General features: G+C 38.4%; 1 protein-coding gene across 5 annotated transcripts in view; it reads left to right on the forward strand.

Annotated features, from left to right (window-relative positions):
* Positions 1-14,425, forward strand: part of TMEM132C (transmembrane protein 132C) — a 205,531-nt gene that overhangs the window by 76,734 nt on the left and 114,372 nt on the right. The window lies entirely within an intron of this gene.

Here is a 14,425-nt window from a genome sequence, read left to right on the forward strand (position 1 = left end):
ATGCATATGTATTTCATGATAAGCTAGATCCCCTCATTGGAACATGCAATTTTTTGAACTTTGTTGAAATGTCTGTTATAACAAAGGCTTTTACCCTGAAATATTTTCCATGTGTTCGTTTTAGAAACGATATTCCCAGGTGTGAGCTTTCCACCTTGACAAAACTCTATCCAGGTCAAGTGTTGAAGATGGAGGAGAAAAATCCCACTTTTCATTTAAAGTAATCATCTTGGTTCTTAGTAAAAGTCACGTTCTTTGTGTGCCTTAGTCCTGTTGCAATCAGCAATAATTTCTTATTAGGTATTATTAGGAATTTTTCCAAGGTGATGGCCTCACAGTCTAAGGATTTTTGGTGTGTTGTGAAAGTACCATGGAACTCAGTTACTGATGCATGTAAATGCTATGTAAAGGTTACAGTTAATGGCATGGGTCTCCATTGATCCAAAATCAGATCCTGCAGCAATTTAAATCCATGTCAAAGCCTCCATTGACCTCAGTGAGGACAACTGAGTACTTGTGCTAAGGACTAGTAGCCTGTAACACCACGCTCCAACTCCTCATTATCACAGTTGTTAACAGTTAAAAACAGATAATTAAATCAAGACAAGTCCAGAAAGAGAAGTAACTTCTGAAGTGCCAGACTCAGTATGGAGTTGTTCATGCAGGAGTGCTAATGAGGGCAGGGGCATGGAGCGACACTGAGCAGAAGCAAGAGAGGTCTGATGCCGGGTTAAGTTGGGGACAACACTGCCTTGGCTTGTTTAATTGGACATTGGCGGAGGTCAGTAAACACATTAGGAAAAATACCTGGAATAAATGATTATGGAGGTAGAATACATTGGAGTTATTCTTTATGCATGTTTACACACAAACGCACACATCCTGCCCCACTGTGGGTGGCCCTGAAAGAAAAGTCTAGAATTTGCTTTTGCCCACAAGCAAAGGGTTAAAGTAAAGTTATGATTGCAGTTTCCTACTTCTGGGGTTGGTGATGCTGCTTTCAGTCCTGCTGACTGTCCAGCCTGTGCTGCCTTTGCAACCTGTTGCCCAGTGTGTTAATTTGGGTGGGGTTCATTTCTAAAAGAAGTCTTTATTAACAACCCAAAAGCTTTGTGTAAGCTAAAGTGAGGCAAGATTTTTTTCCAGATACCTTGAAAAATTTCTCATCCTAGCTAATGGGGGTGGGCTAGAGTAGATTCAATACAGAAACCTTGAGAACAAGAGAAAGAAATCCATCAATTAATACACAAGTAATATGCAAGAAAACAGAAAAGTGCTCATAGATCATTCAGAACTGAACCCGTTGCACTCCATACTGAGTTATGTGCCACTGATTTTTTTTAATGGTCACGATGGCAGTGCGATAGCTGAAGTTTGCGTGCAGAACAGTGAAAGTGCTTGGGGCATCCTGCGGGAGAAGCCGTGTGGGAGTAGTGGGGAGGACTCCTGAGCCCTCACTGCAGAAAGCAGAGAAGCTGCTGTGACTGAATTGTGGGAAAGTTCTGCTGTAACAACAAAGTGTTTGCTCTTAAAGGGGGGGGGGAAGTACGTAGCACCATCAAAGAGGGACAAGGATTCAAAGGGAAACATATGTCTAAAACATGCGGGTCAAGTTTATTTGAAAGGAAAATTTGTTTGCTTTTGATTCTTTATAACATTTCCCATGGAGACTAGCAAATATATCTGCCACATTTTTGGCAAAGGGGATTTATCCTAAACCTGAAACACTTAAATACACATACTTACATAAATGTGGTCTCTATTAGTTACAGCAGTATGACTTTTTTTTTTAACTCCTGCCTTTATTAATTTTTTTCTCCTATTGGTTATATTTTAAGCTTAAAATGGGGTTATTAATTAAAGTGATTTGTTTTTATTTTTTTTCCTCTCAATGGTTATGCCATATGTGCAAAGGTCTGTAGAACTAGGGACGATTAGTGATGGGCTGTACTGTAAAAGCTTTGTATAGAGTGCCAGTGGGCCTGAAATCACCTGATGTTTGTAGCTATTGAATGTCATTATTAACTGGTTGGCATTTACAGAAAACATTTGGACAGCAGTAACTCAGGCATCCTCTCTGGCTGAGCTTTTCAAAAATGCCCATTAACAAAGTTGAAATTTGAAGGTGGGGCAGGATAATGTCAAATCAGTCCCTATTCACTGAACTGCTCTGGCTCCAGTACCTTTCCTGGGCTGGAATAATGCTTTTTATTTTTTTTTTGGCCTTTGTTTTTTCTTTTTAATCATAATTTTTTTCCAAACAGTGATGCTGGACCCCCACCACTTTTTGTGATTCAGTTTCCTTTGTTTATTTTTGAATAAACATATGGCACAGCTGTCTGTCATGCACACAAAGCTCTCACTGATGTCAGCAGGAGCATCACCACCTTTGATATGGGAGAGTCAGGATCAATAAAAGAATGGCTGAAAGCTGGCCAGCCTTATATTCCTCTCTCTCTAAACATATGATAGTTGGAAAAACAAACAATCCACTGAGACCTAATTAAGTTAAGTGCCTTTAAAACACTGATTGTGAGTGTCATCAGGGGTTTATAGTTGACAAAATGGATACAAACCTTTAAAAGCCTTCATGCAAAAAGATGGGCATGCTCAGGGCCAGAATAATTGCCTCTTACCTGCAGCAGAATAGTTTCTCAGTCTACTCTATTTTTCTTACCTTGGCGCTTACTAAAGGACATGTGTTTGTATACAAATATATATATATATATTTAGAAACAACACTTAAAGATTCTTCATGTAAGCAGAGAGAGGGCTGATGACCCTATCAACAGCCTCTCTAGTGCTTGGGACTAGTTTCAGGCTGTGCAAGGAATAGGGCTTATTTTGCATTTGCCTTTCCCTCCATGCAGACGCCCTTCTTGTCTTTGTGTGTATCTTACAATGCTTTTAATGGCTGAAATGAGATAGTAGTGACAGACTGAGGGAAAATTGCCAAGATTGTTTTGGCATTGTTTCCTTTCTCCCTCTGGCCCCCAAAAAGAGAGGGAGAGAAAGAGCAGAGGCTTTGGCTATTTGCCAGTTTGCTCAGTGATTTGCAGACAGCAGGCAGATCTGCCTGTGAAGATGGATGGTTGCAAGCACTTCTTTAGGATGTTGTGCCAATGACAGATGTCAAGGCAGCCGTCCGTCTGTCTTGCGAGAGCGCTGGTTACCCACCTTCAACAGCGATGTGGCAGAATTGCCGTTCCGACTTTTGACAGTGAGCTGATGTTAAATGACTCCTAAATAAATTAAAGAAGGTATGCAGCCGCAGTGGGGCTCTTGGTGAACTGTATGTCCTCACATCTCATTTTGCCTTTGTTATTTTTATGGGACTATATCCCTGATTTCGGGTGACTGATAAGGGAGTAAATAAACACAGATTGCATTTAACACAGTGAGATCAAAATCTTCACCACTGCTGGGCTTCTTTACTCAAAAAAAAAAAATATATATATATGTATATTCTTTAAATATTTCCTCACAGCTGGTGCTAAGATCTGAAAGATCCAGTCTACCATGGAGGCAATGTGTGTATACAGAACTCATGTAAAATATAGTTTTGTCTTCTGCGTTGAACTTGGTGAGTGATGGACTTTGGCTTCCCAGGTCTTGATCTCCTGAGCTTTCAGAGTCCAAACTGGCAGAACTGTCAGTTGTGTTTGGGGTTTTTATTACCCAAAATTACTTCACTATTTTATTACTTCACTCTTTTATTAGTGAAGGAAACCAGTTTTCCTCTTGAAGCTTCAATTTTGGGGTTCTCAAAAGATGAGACCTTAGGTCTGTCTGTCTTAGGTCTCATCTTAGGTCTAATCTTTAGTCTAGATACATCCCCCACTATGTCATTATCTAATAATAATTTTGTTATTTTCAGGAATCAGTATTGGTTTTCAGCACTTCAGCTAAAAAAAAAAAAAGAAGAAAATTCATTCCCACTAACCTAAAGATATGAGGAGGTTCCGAGCTACCTCTAGAAACTACTGTAAAGAGGATGAAGTATAGTAATGAACCTTTTCAAGTGAGAGTTCTCTCCAGACATGCTTATATTTTGTTTGGGAAATATGACTTCCAAAATAATTTAAAATACGGTCAGACTCCCTGCCCAGTCTCGTTCTGATTGCATTATACAGTAAACCTGAAGGATGGTCTTTTTTTATTTTTTTATATATATTTTTTTTAGAACAACCCAGGATAAAAATAGCATCTTTCTCACAGAAGCGGGTAAAAGAGTTTTCACAGACCCTGCCAACAGTGTTCCTGGCTCAGAGCACTTCTATTTATCCTTCTTTTCTTAAAGCACTGAATTCACTTTCAAGTTTGCAAGCATAAAAAAAAATCACAGAGATCCAAATTTGATGGTGCACTCGAAAGATCCAGTAGGCATTCCAGCTGCATCTTGTATCTGAGCTGTTCTAAATATTAAGCACTAAGCTGCCAAATTATTGGATGCTGGCAGCACTCCCATTTGCCTAGCAGTGCAATCTTATTATAATTGATGTGGTAAGGCTCCTCTACGTAAGAAAATACAGGACCTCCAGAGACCGCAAAATGAACCATAATAAAAGAGTTCTGCCAAGTTTTGGCTATGCAAATTAGGGACATATGGTTGGTGTGGCTGATGCTGGCAAAATCCTTTGAAGCCTCGCTTATATGTTGTCTTGCTGCCATCCATCACACTTCCACAAAGTGGCAGGAGATGTCAGCAGAAGCTGTTGCTGCACCTTAAAATAAACTTGGTGTGTGTTCTGCATTCAGGTGAAAGACTGTAGCCTCGAGCAGAGAATCGAAGTAGGAAGAAGACGTAGCATTGCGCTTTGTTAGTATCACACTCTCGTTTCTCTAGACTATATAAGCACTTAATACAAATAGTTTTGAATTTCAATCTCTACCAGCTTCTTTTGGAAGCTTTGGGCCCAAAATGTTTTTTTTAGATCTGTTGTAAACGTAGACTAATCCCAGTAAAATTACCATGAAGGAGAACTGAATTTGGCCTAATATTAAATTAATCATACTGGAAAGGCAATTAACACTTTAATTTTAGTGTTGATTCCTTTGATATTTTACATTTAAGTATTACTTCTAGGAATAATAACACTGCAGATTATTTAAAAATTTATTTCAGCTAGAAAAAAAGCTGGTTAAAAATAGCAAATGCTCATAATTGTTTATTTTAAAAAACAATGTTTACCTCACTGTGAAGGTATTGGCATTGGAGAATATGAAATGATGAGAAATGTAAACAGAAACATCCTTCATTGTCAGGGGAACTTTACTACAGAGGTGCATTCAATCAGTGCTGGTTCCTTCTCATTAAGTGGTGTCACTTAATTACAGCTCCAGGTGAAACAAAATGATTTGCAACAACAATGTCAATTTAATTAGCATGATACAAATATAAGCTTTTTTTTTTTGCTCATTGCATAATGCATAGACATGACCTCTTTAAATGTATTTACTTTTATTGACATTTTAATTGGCTGCCCACGCACAGTTTCTCAGTGCAGTGATTTCCATAGTAACAAAAGACAAATGATCGTGCCACTCAGGCTAGGCACCACATAAAATTACATCGCTAGCCACTTTCTACTTCTTTTCAAAAGGGGTAAAAGCGTCCTTAAAAACCCATAGTACAAATAGCAGAATGAGAGAGAATGGGCATGTAGTGTTACCCTACAACTAGGCTTTTGTATTTTAACATGACATGCTGGTTCAGGTACAGGGTCAGAGGTAGTGAGCTCCTTGACAGAGCTGCCTGATCACTAACGTGGGGGAAATTGCAAAGGAGAGATTCTACTGCTCTCAGAGGCTTGTTTAGGCACATCACTAAAATATAAGCAAAAATACTTCAGTCATCAAAGCAGTAATCTCATCTGCATGGGGGCATAAATGCTAGGAATAAAGTGATGCTTTCTTTTGGAAGGGCTCAGCAGGATCATGTATTATTTTCAGGAGACCAGTATGAAAGCTGTATCTGTGTACAATTTTTAACACGGCTGAAACTACAGTCAGAACCTCAGTTTATGGTAGCAGAGTGCCAAAGTGTTTGGCCTGTGAATTTGATGTTTTCAGGTTGGAAAAATGTTTTCTGGTAATTAATGTGTCTGAAGATCAGGTTTGTTTCATATGGCACACATAAAATGAAAGTGTGATTAGTTCATATACCATAAACATGAAGGTTATAAATATTCTATTAACAGTTTTGAACAGAACAAATGACCATGTCTGCTAGATTGCAAGCAATGTATTTCACAGTCACAGCAGACTATTCTGTTTTCAGTAAAGGGTGATGCATAATGCAACGTTTAAGCATTTATCATTTTCCAATACCATTCTGAGGACAGTTCGTGGTCTACCATTGAAACAAAAAGTGCAAGTTGGCATTATAAGTAATAACAGAAGATTTAGAAAAAGTCTGAACTTGCTCTGTGCTGTGAATTTACATGAACATAAGGAAATGTGGTTGGTCCATTTGAATAGGTAGATGAAGGTTCTACCATATATGATGAAAGTATAGAGTTAATTATGAGAGGGAGCTTTTTCCACTAGATATTTGAAAATGTCCTATTCTCAAGATAGAGGCTGATTTTTCAGGTGAGATGCAATTAAAAACCGCACAAGCTGTGGTCATTAAAAACTCTTTCTTGCTCCCTTTCAGATGTAGTGTTTTAATCTCGTATTGTCTTTGATACCTGAGATCTTTCTTCTTGAAATCCTTTCTGTAGCTGCAATTCTATAAACAGTTCTGCTCTTTCCTCTAATGCTATTTCTGTGAAATGTTATATAGCTCCCTCTTTCCAATTGTAGGTAAAACTTCATTGTTGTGGTGTTTATAGCTCAGGATTATTAGCAGCTGAGTTTGCCTGAAATTCTTCGCAAAACAACGTGCTCAATGAAGAGTACATCTTTGGGCAAACAAAGAAATTAATATGTCAAATTTTAACTTAAGCAAGACTGAACAACCTGAAAATGAAACAGAACTTTCAATTTATAATAATAATAATTCATCCAATAACAATTTTCCATTTTTCCTGGCCTGACCAGCTCTATTTCAGAGCTTATACTTGATAAAATCCTTTAAATGGTGCATTTTTTTTTCCTGCAATTTAAAGTATCCCACTGGGGCAATCTCTGCCTTTGCAGTTGTATCCCTGCTGTCCCCCAGACCATAATAATCTTAGGTACTGATTTTTTCCAAGTTGCTTCCTATTGCCAGAAAACAGTAAAACAGTTAGCTTCCAAGTGTGATGGAAACCAGCTGTCCTTGAGTAAGGAAGACAAGATTAAGAAAATCTTGAAGAGAGCTCCATTTCTTGTTTTAATGGAACTAGGATGAGGCACAAGTCCTCTTTTCCAGGATGATGTCCAGACATAATTCAGGCTAGATATTGCTGGCTATGTTAAATTCTCATTGATTATGTCTGAAAATGGTTGCTCTATTCCTTTATCATTACTGAGCATGCAATATTTTTTATTTGTCCATACATTCACTTACAAATCCAAATGACTTTTTAGAAATATTTGAATATAGTTTCCACCTTCTTAAATATTGATGGAGTGGCAAATCAAGCCATTATTAGATTTTTACATACCCAATACATCTACAGAAGTGTAAGGACTAAGATTCCAATTCTGTGCTCTGATAAGAGGTTCTTCCTGTCTCTCTACAGCTATCTTTGAAACCCTCTCGAGTCCTTCTCTAGAAAGCAACACATAGGTCAAATAACAGCATAAGAAAGGACAGGTAATTTTTGTATTTATTTTTCATTCTGTTTTTGGCAGAATCTCTTTCAGGTTGGCTTAACCTTGTGCTGTGTTCAATACATAGACTGTCAAATGCTTTGTATTATGCGTGGTGGTTTAGTAATGTGCAATAGAAATTAAACTGAACACAAGAAGTTTGTTTCATTTAATTTTCCAACAAAATATGAAGACTTTTTTTTTAGGAGAAGGAGACTCAACCTTCTTTTGCCCTGCCTCTTACAGTTTCTTGCAATAAAAGAAAATGTTTTACTGCAGCCATTTACGTACTCATTCCGGTCTAGTGTTTCTTCCTCTTTCAAAGAGGTACTTGCATAAATTTTGATGGGTAGCATAAACAGTTGTAGATTATTCTTACTCCCATATCTCTATGTGCATGGCCATCATACAGTCCTTCATTGGCTTTTTTCACCTTCCTCTCCAGTTTTAGCAGGAAACTGGCTTATCTACATTTCTCTTTTCTCCTATATCCTGTAATAACCAGAATGTCTGGTGGCAGTACAGCCTAGAAGTTGCTTGTGAGTTCAGTTCTATTTCAGAGCTTGACACTCTGTTCATGGCCTTTCCAAAAATAGTATGACTCATTGCAGACCATGCTATTAGTCTTCAAATTATTTGAGTGATGGAAAGGATAAAAGGAGAGTAGAGAATTATAGCCAGTTTGACTTTCAATTCTGGTGCTGGCAAACAGGGTTTCTTCTTGTGGTGGTTACTGCCTTACAGTGTTACCATGACTGAAGTTATGTACCAGACCCATCTGAGTTCTGTGATGCCTTCACACTTTTTCCTAAGTGAGCGTAAGTGAAATATTTTGATCCTTTCATGGTCATTAGGGTTCTTGACAGGGGTCAAAAATCAAAAGTACTTTCTCACCAAAATAGAGAAAATTCTGATATCTCAAAAGGAAAAATTACACCTCAGTTTCTTTCCTTTGATGGTCCTTTATTATTATTTTGAATATATGAGTTATGTCCTCTGGAGTGATGGTTTCTCAAAATCTGGTTGATGATGGGTTCTATAAACCGGGGAGGAGTGGTAAATCTTTGATGGGCTTCTCTTTTATCAAGCACTCCTCTGCTTTGAACTTGTGGAGTCATTCAAATTGTCAGGTTTCCTTGGTTTAAATGGGCTTTGAAGTGTTATTTTACTGTTTGTGAAGCTAGTACCATTCTCAGGGCAGAGGGGAAAGTCATGCATGATTCTGGGTCAGCCTCACAGTAAGTAGAAGTGTTTCTGTTTTGTGGTCTTCTAACCTAACTGCAGTGCAGCCAGGTCCAAATTCCCTTCTCCAGAGCACTAGAGGACAGATTCTGCTTTCACGGTGTGTGTTGTGGTGCAACAGACTTTAAAGAGCTTTGGGTGAGGCTTTCATGAAAGGGACATACATAGCAGATGTGGTTTAAATTCAGAGATTGGTCTGAATAGTGAAGATAAAATTGGGGTCCAGTGTTTAACAAAGCTCCAGATTTTAGACAATTTTTTTGTATAGCCCTTTAAAAAACATAAGAGCCAAATTTCAAAGTCTGTTGTAAGGCTGGGAGAAACTGAGGAGGTGAGAGAGAATTGAGGTGGAAAAAACCAGCATCACTGTGTTGGATGGAGACAGAGATATAGAGAGCAGTATCTTTCTTCATCACAGATGTGCATGTTTTGGTTGAGAAATAAATAGCATTTCTTTTCAAACCTCCCCCTTGATTTCAAAGTTCTCTGCAATCAAGTGGGTTTATATTATCATCAGCATTTTAGAGAAGGATGAAGAACAGAGGTTAAGAGGCCTCGTCCAATGTCACACAAGAAGTTGGTATTGGATCCAGGAATAGCTTCCCATCCATTGCACCATGCTGTGACACAATGCTGCTATATAGAGAGGAGCTTACTGTGCATCTGTGATACATTATGCAGCTGCAGAGTGCATTCAGTATTTGAGATTGTAACAGCATAGATAATCTAAACATAGAAGAGATGGAGAAAGTCAAGTGATAAAACCTGCATCTTCGTAACCTCCCCCAGCATAACAGCAAATCAAAATTTATATCTTAGGTGGCACAAATCTCCTAAAAACAGGAGTCAAGCAGTATATGCAAGAACAAAAGAAAATAAGTAGAAACTTCAGTAGATGCAGTGTTTATATTCTGGTCCAAACATCTTTTTAACAAGAGAAAGAATCCCTAAAATTAATGAATATGAACTCATTATGATGAGGCAGTGGATAGAAATGTAAAGTGGGACATTGCCTCTAAACCTTCTGCAGACATTAGAGATTTAGTTGTTCAACAGAGAAACACATAAGCTAGTAAGTAAAATCTTGCTTCCAGCAAAGGTAGGCTCCTGTACACCCAGTGGCAAGTTGCAGTCTCATGGACTTTGTTCACAGTGCCACTGCTTGGGACTGATGAACTTACCCTGTGCAAAAGGTAAAGCTTTAGAAACCAGCAACAGTAAGCTGCTGTTCTTAAGGACCAGACATTACAGAACTCACAGCGTGCTTGTTGCGTAACGTATTGCGGTCATATTAAGAGAATATTTTTAGGTTCCTGTTTATCTTCTTGATGAGTGGTTATTTCCTTTAATTAAAGGTTAAAAAAACAGTCTCTGCTACATCCTCTCAACTTACCTAAACTCTTCTAATAGTCTTCTAACTTTTTTTTCCTGCACAATTAATTTCTTTCTAAAGGCCCCTGGTGGGCAGTAAAACGGGGTGACAGCTCTAGAATAGCAGGAGATCGATAGTTCCACAGCAATTTACACCCTCTCCTCAAAGCACGTAATTTTTCTCTATTAACCACAAACATCTGGGAAATCTACACCCTTCTACTTCCTGCTACACAATTGCGCACTTCAAATGAAGCAGAAGGTGTTGCTGTTGAAGGCATTAATACCCGCTTTTGTAACATGTAAATATTCAAAATACAGCCTATGATTAAAGAAGCTGCTTTTGTATATGATAAGGATGGCATCATGCAGTTAAGTAGGTAGCACAATTGTCTCGATACTTATGTATGATACTCGATACTTTATGCATGAAAGAAATCTAAATGCACTATTATGTTGGTACCTACTGATGTGAAATCTCTACAAAACTTCCCTTTGGCTCTTTAGACCAATGCCTTTTTATGTATTTATATTTTGCCTTTCACATGGATTTTCTTGTTGAACGCAGAATAAGTTTCTGTTGTCTTGACTGGCTGTTCTTGAGCCAGTAATATCATCCCCTAATCATATTACCAAACTGGCACAAATGAAAAAGAAAAACGTAATGCCAGCTCTTGGATGAAAGTCATGAGATGAAGATAAAGAACCTCCTGGCTTCCTAATGCTTTTACTTCTTTTTGAGGGGAAAAAATATACTTTTATTAGCTTTTAAGGTCAGATAGTAAAGCAGAGGTTAATCAGTTTTCCTTTAATTTTGGATCCAGCATCAGAAATTCCCATTCAGGGGCTGGAGAGAGCAGCATAAACAATCCATTTTGTTTATGGTTCTCAGCACTGGAACATAAGTCAAGGGATCAAGTCATGCATAAGGAATTCTGCTGTGCTTTGATGGTACCGTTGTCTGTCTGTGTATATTTTTACGCAGATGGGGGAAAAGGTGTTTGTTTGTTTTTTTCTTTCTCTCAATTTCTTCATACTTTATCATTTTTTGTGTGTGATTGATTTTCTGTTCTGTCTCTAAAAAGCACCCCACCCACTTTCCACTTTTTTTTTTGTAAGGAGAGATTTGTCCCACCTGAGCTTCATCATAATATGTTTTCCACTATTTTTCTTCACCTGTCTCTTACCTCAACTCTCCTCAGTTGGGACACTTTCTTTTTAAGTCAGAAGTTCGATTCAAATTCCAGAACCACTCATAAACAACCAAACTACCTGGTAATGTAGCAAGTTTGTTGTTTTCCACATCAGATTTCTGTATTCTTGGAAACGATCAAAAGCTACAAACAAGTGTAATTAGATTAAACAAGCAAGATTCAAATGGAGTTCCTTAGCTGAGTGTTTGTATTGAAAATATGTAGCACTGGTACCCGTTAGAGCTCTGTGCCCCTGGAGGGTATGCAAACCCTCTGTCCTTCTTCTGTTTCTCTGATGGTCTTAGAGATAGAGTGGGACAGTCTTCTGGTACCTGCCTGAAATGTGGGAATCTATCTTATTTTCCTGTCTTCTGTTGAATTCTGTTATGATGAACAAGTAAATGCCTTGAGTCTATTATTCAGCAGTCTGTCTGTAAATGTGCCAATACTAAACTATTTAATGAGACTAGTGTGGGACTAAGTCTATTGATGGCTGTGGTGGTAAGGCCCATATAAAGTCACTGTGATGGCTAATTTGTTGTTACTGCTTTGGAATTATGCCAGGGATTAGAGAATGCAGTTCGCTCTTCCTGCATTTGACACCTGAAAATGCTGTGATGGTAAAACAAACTTTCTTAAATTCATATTGGCTTTCTTGCTTCCTCTTGTGCCTTAATAACATGCTGGCCATCCTGTTTGCTAAATCATTTTCCACTAAGATTTCTATTCGCTCCTCAGCTCTTAAACACACAGTGCAGGGTTCATAGCTTGTAAGGAAACCTTATAGTAGAGGAGCACATATTTTATAAGGGAATCTTCTGCTCGTTTTTTAAGCAGCCAGTGATTTCTAACGGGTTTTGTAAACATATTCAAGCTGGCATTCCCACAAACCAGTGTGGTAATTGATGGCTTATCTTGCTCTGGGAATAACCTACAGGTTCCTTTGATTATCTTCCCATTTTTTGTGAGAGTCTGAGCATTCATTTCTGGCTCTGTCTAGGAGATGCAGGACGGCATCACACAATTAAACGGCCTATCTTCAGTTACACAGTTCTTTCTCTTTTGCTGCAGGGAAAATTCCATCCATTTTATGCCTGACGCGTATCTTTGCTTATGGATCACGGTGGGGAAAGGTTAAGAAACAGATAAAGAGGACAGTTGGGAGTAAACCAATCATGTAATCCATCCTATTTCAATACATTTCAAAATCCTGCTTATTTCAGCTAACAGTAGCTATAGAATTTTCCTGGATAGTTGAGAACTACTCTAGTTTTAGACAACAAATATTCTGTCACAGATCTAGTGCTGCGAATACCAGGGAGTATTGAAATCTGGGCAGTGTGGAAGAGCCATTGGACTCCAGAGCCAGGACTCTGGTGGTGAGCATGAGCAGAACTGAAGTCATAGTCTGGGCTGGAGCACTGGAAGTGTTTCATACATGACACCTGGAGCAGCCCTGAAACTGTATTTTGCCCTTAGTGACCTTGTACTTGTCACAGCCATAAATAAAAGAAGGGCTAAATCATGTTAGAAGCTCTCTCTTGCCTGGTGTTGCATGTTTTTTGTTTTTGTTTTTTTTTCCAATAAGTTTATTTAGGCTCCCTTAGAAAATCATTAGCAAATGTCTGTAACTTCCTTAATGTCTTCCATTACATAAAAAATAATCAGAGAAATATCATTACTTGTACCTTCATAGAGCCTTGGGGTCCCAGGCAGGCTTTGCATGCTGAAAGACAGACTCAGTCCAGAAGAACCTGCTATAATTTATACCCTGTCCTGACACTGAAGAATGACTTACAGACAAATCGGGGAGGGATGGGAGTGGCGTTTAGAACCTAAGAAACCAGTAGTTGTGACAATAAAGGGGCGTTGTGTTCCTGCATTTGGGGTAGTGGTTGAAAGTTTTCTTTTTTGTTCTGTTTCATCTTTTTCCTCTGTGCTTTGCGGAGAGAATCTTTACTTAGAAGCGGAAGGGTACTTTTTTTCCCTGAAATTTCATGAATTTCTGCATCAGTCTCTACTGTTTTCACTGACATAATTCTGTATTAATGAGGTTACCTGAAACTGCAGTTGTGCAAATTCAGATTGTCTGTGCTGCTCCCCAAGGGCTCTTTTAAAGATGCGCTTTGCATCTCTCTGGCTATCCTAAAGCAAACACTTTAAAATAAAACCATATGGTAAAAACTTAGGGCAGCTCTCTGTTGGTTTCCTTCCTTTGCTTCCAGCATTCAGCTATTCACGTTAACTGAGCAAGGAAGGTACTCTGGTATATTCCTGCAGCATTTCTGTTGTGCTGAGGGAGACACCAGATATTACAAGATACTAATCACTGTCACTCAGCAATACCATCCTTAGTCTTAAGTCTCAAAATTCTACAGGCAATGATAACATTTCCTCCTAAATTAGTGTCACCACCACTGGGAATCACTCATGCTCTTTCACAGAAAAAAATTTTTGAGAGGTAGCCTGCTTTCCTAAGGAGGTGATGGGTTTCTTCTGTTCCCCGTATTATGTTCATTTTTATGTTTTGGTAGGAGAATGCCTCGTTTCCCATTATTGTGCCACAGAATAACGTGCCTTTTAGTTGGCTTTTCCATCTGTTGCCCTGAATTGATTAAAAAAAAAAAGTAGTTTGTGATCAGTCATTCTTACCAGTTGCCCCAAATGCGCCATTTTTTTTCCATTCCTCTCAGGACTAAGCAGAGGTGTTATCTCAAGGTCATTTAATGTCTTTTTCTATAGTTTGTTGGTGAATTCAGTTTAAGAGAATAATAAAAACAGTTTGCATCAGAAGCACATGGAGATTTTGTTTTCCTCAAAATCCTACAAAAAGCACCCAGTTTCCAATGCTGAGGTAGTGACAAAGTGCTGGGGCTGAT

The sequence above is a fragment of the Anser anser genome (assembly GCF_964211835.1).
Source record: "Anser anser genome assembly, chromosome: 18".
NCBI classification, from domain to species: Eukaryota; Metazoa; Chordata; class Aves; order Anseriformes; family Anatidae; genus Anser; species Anser anser.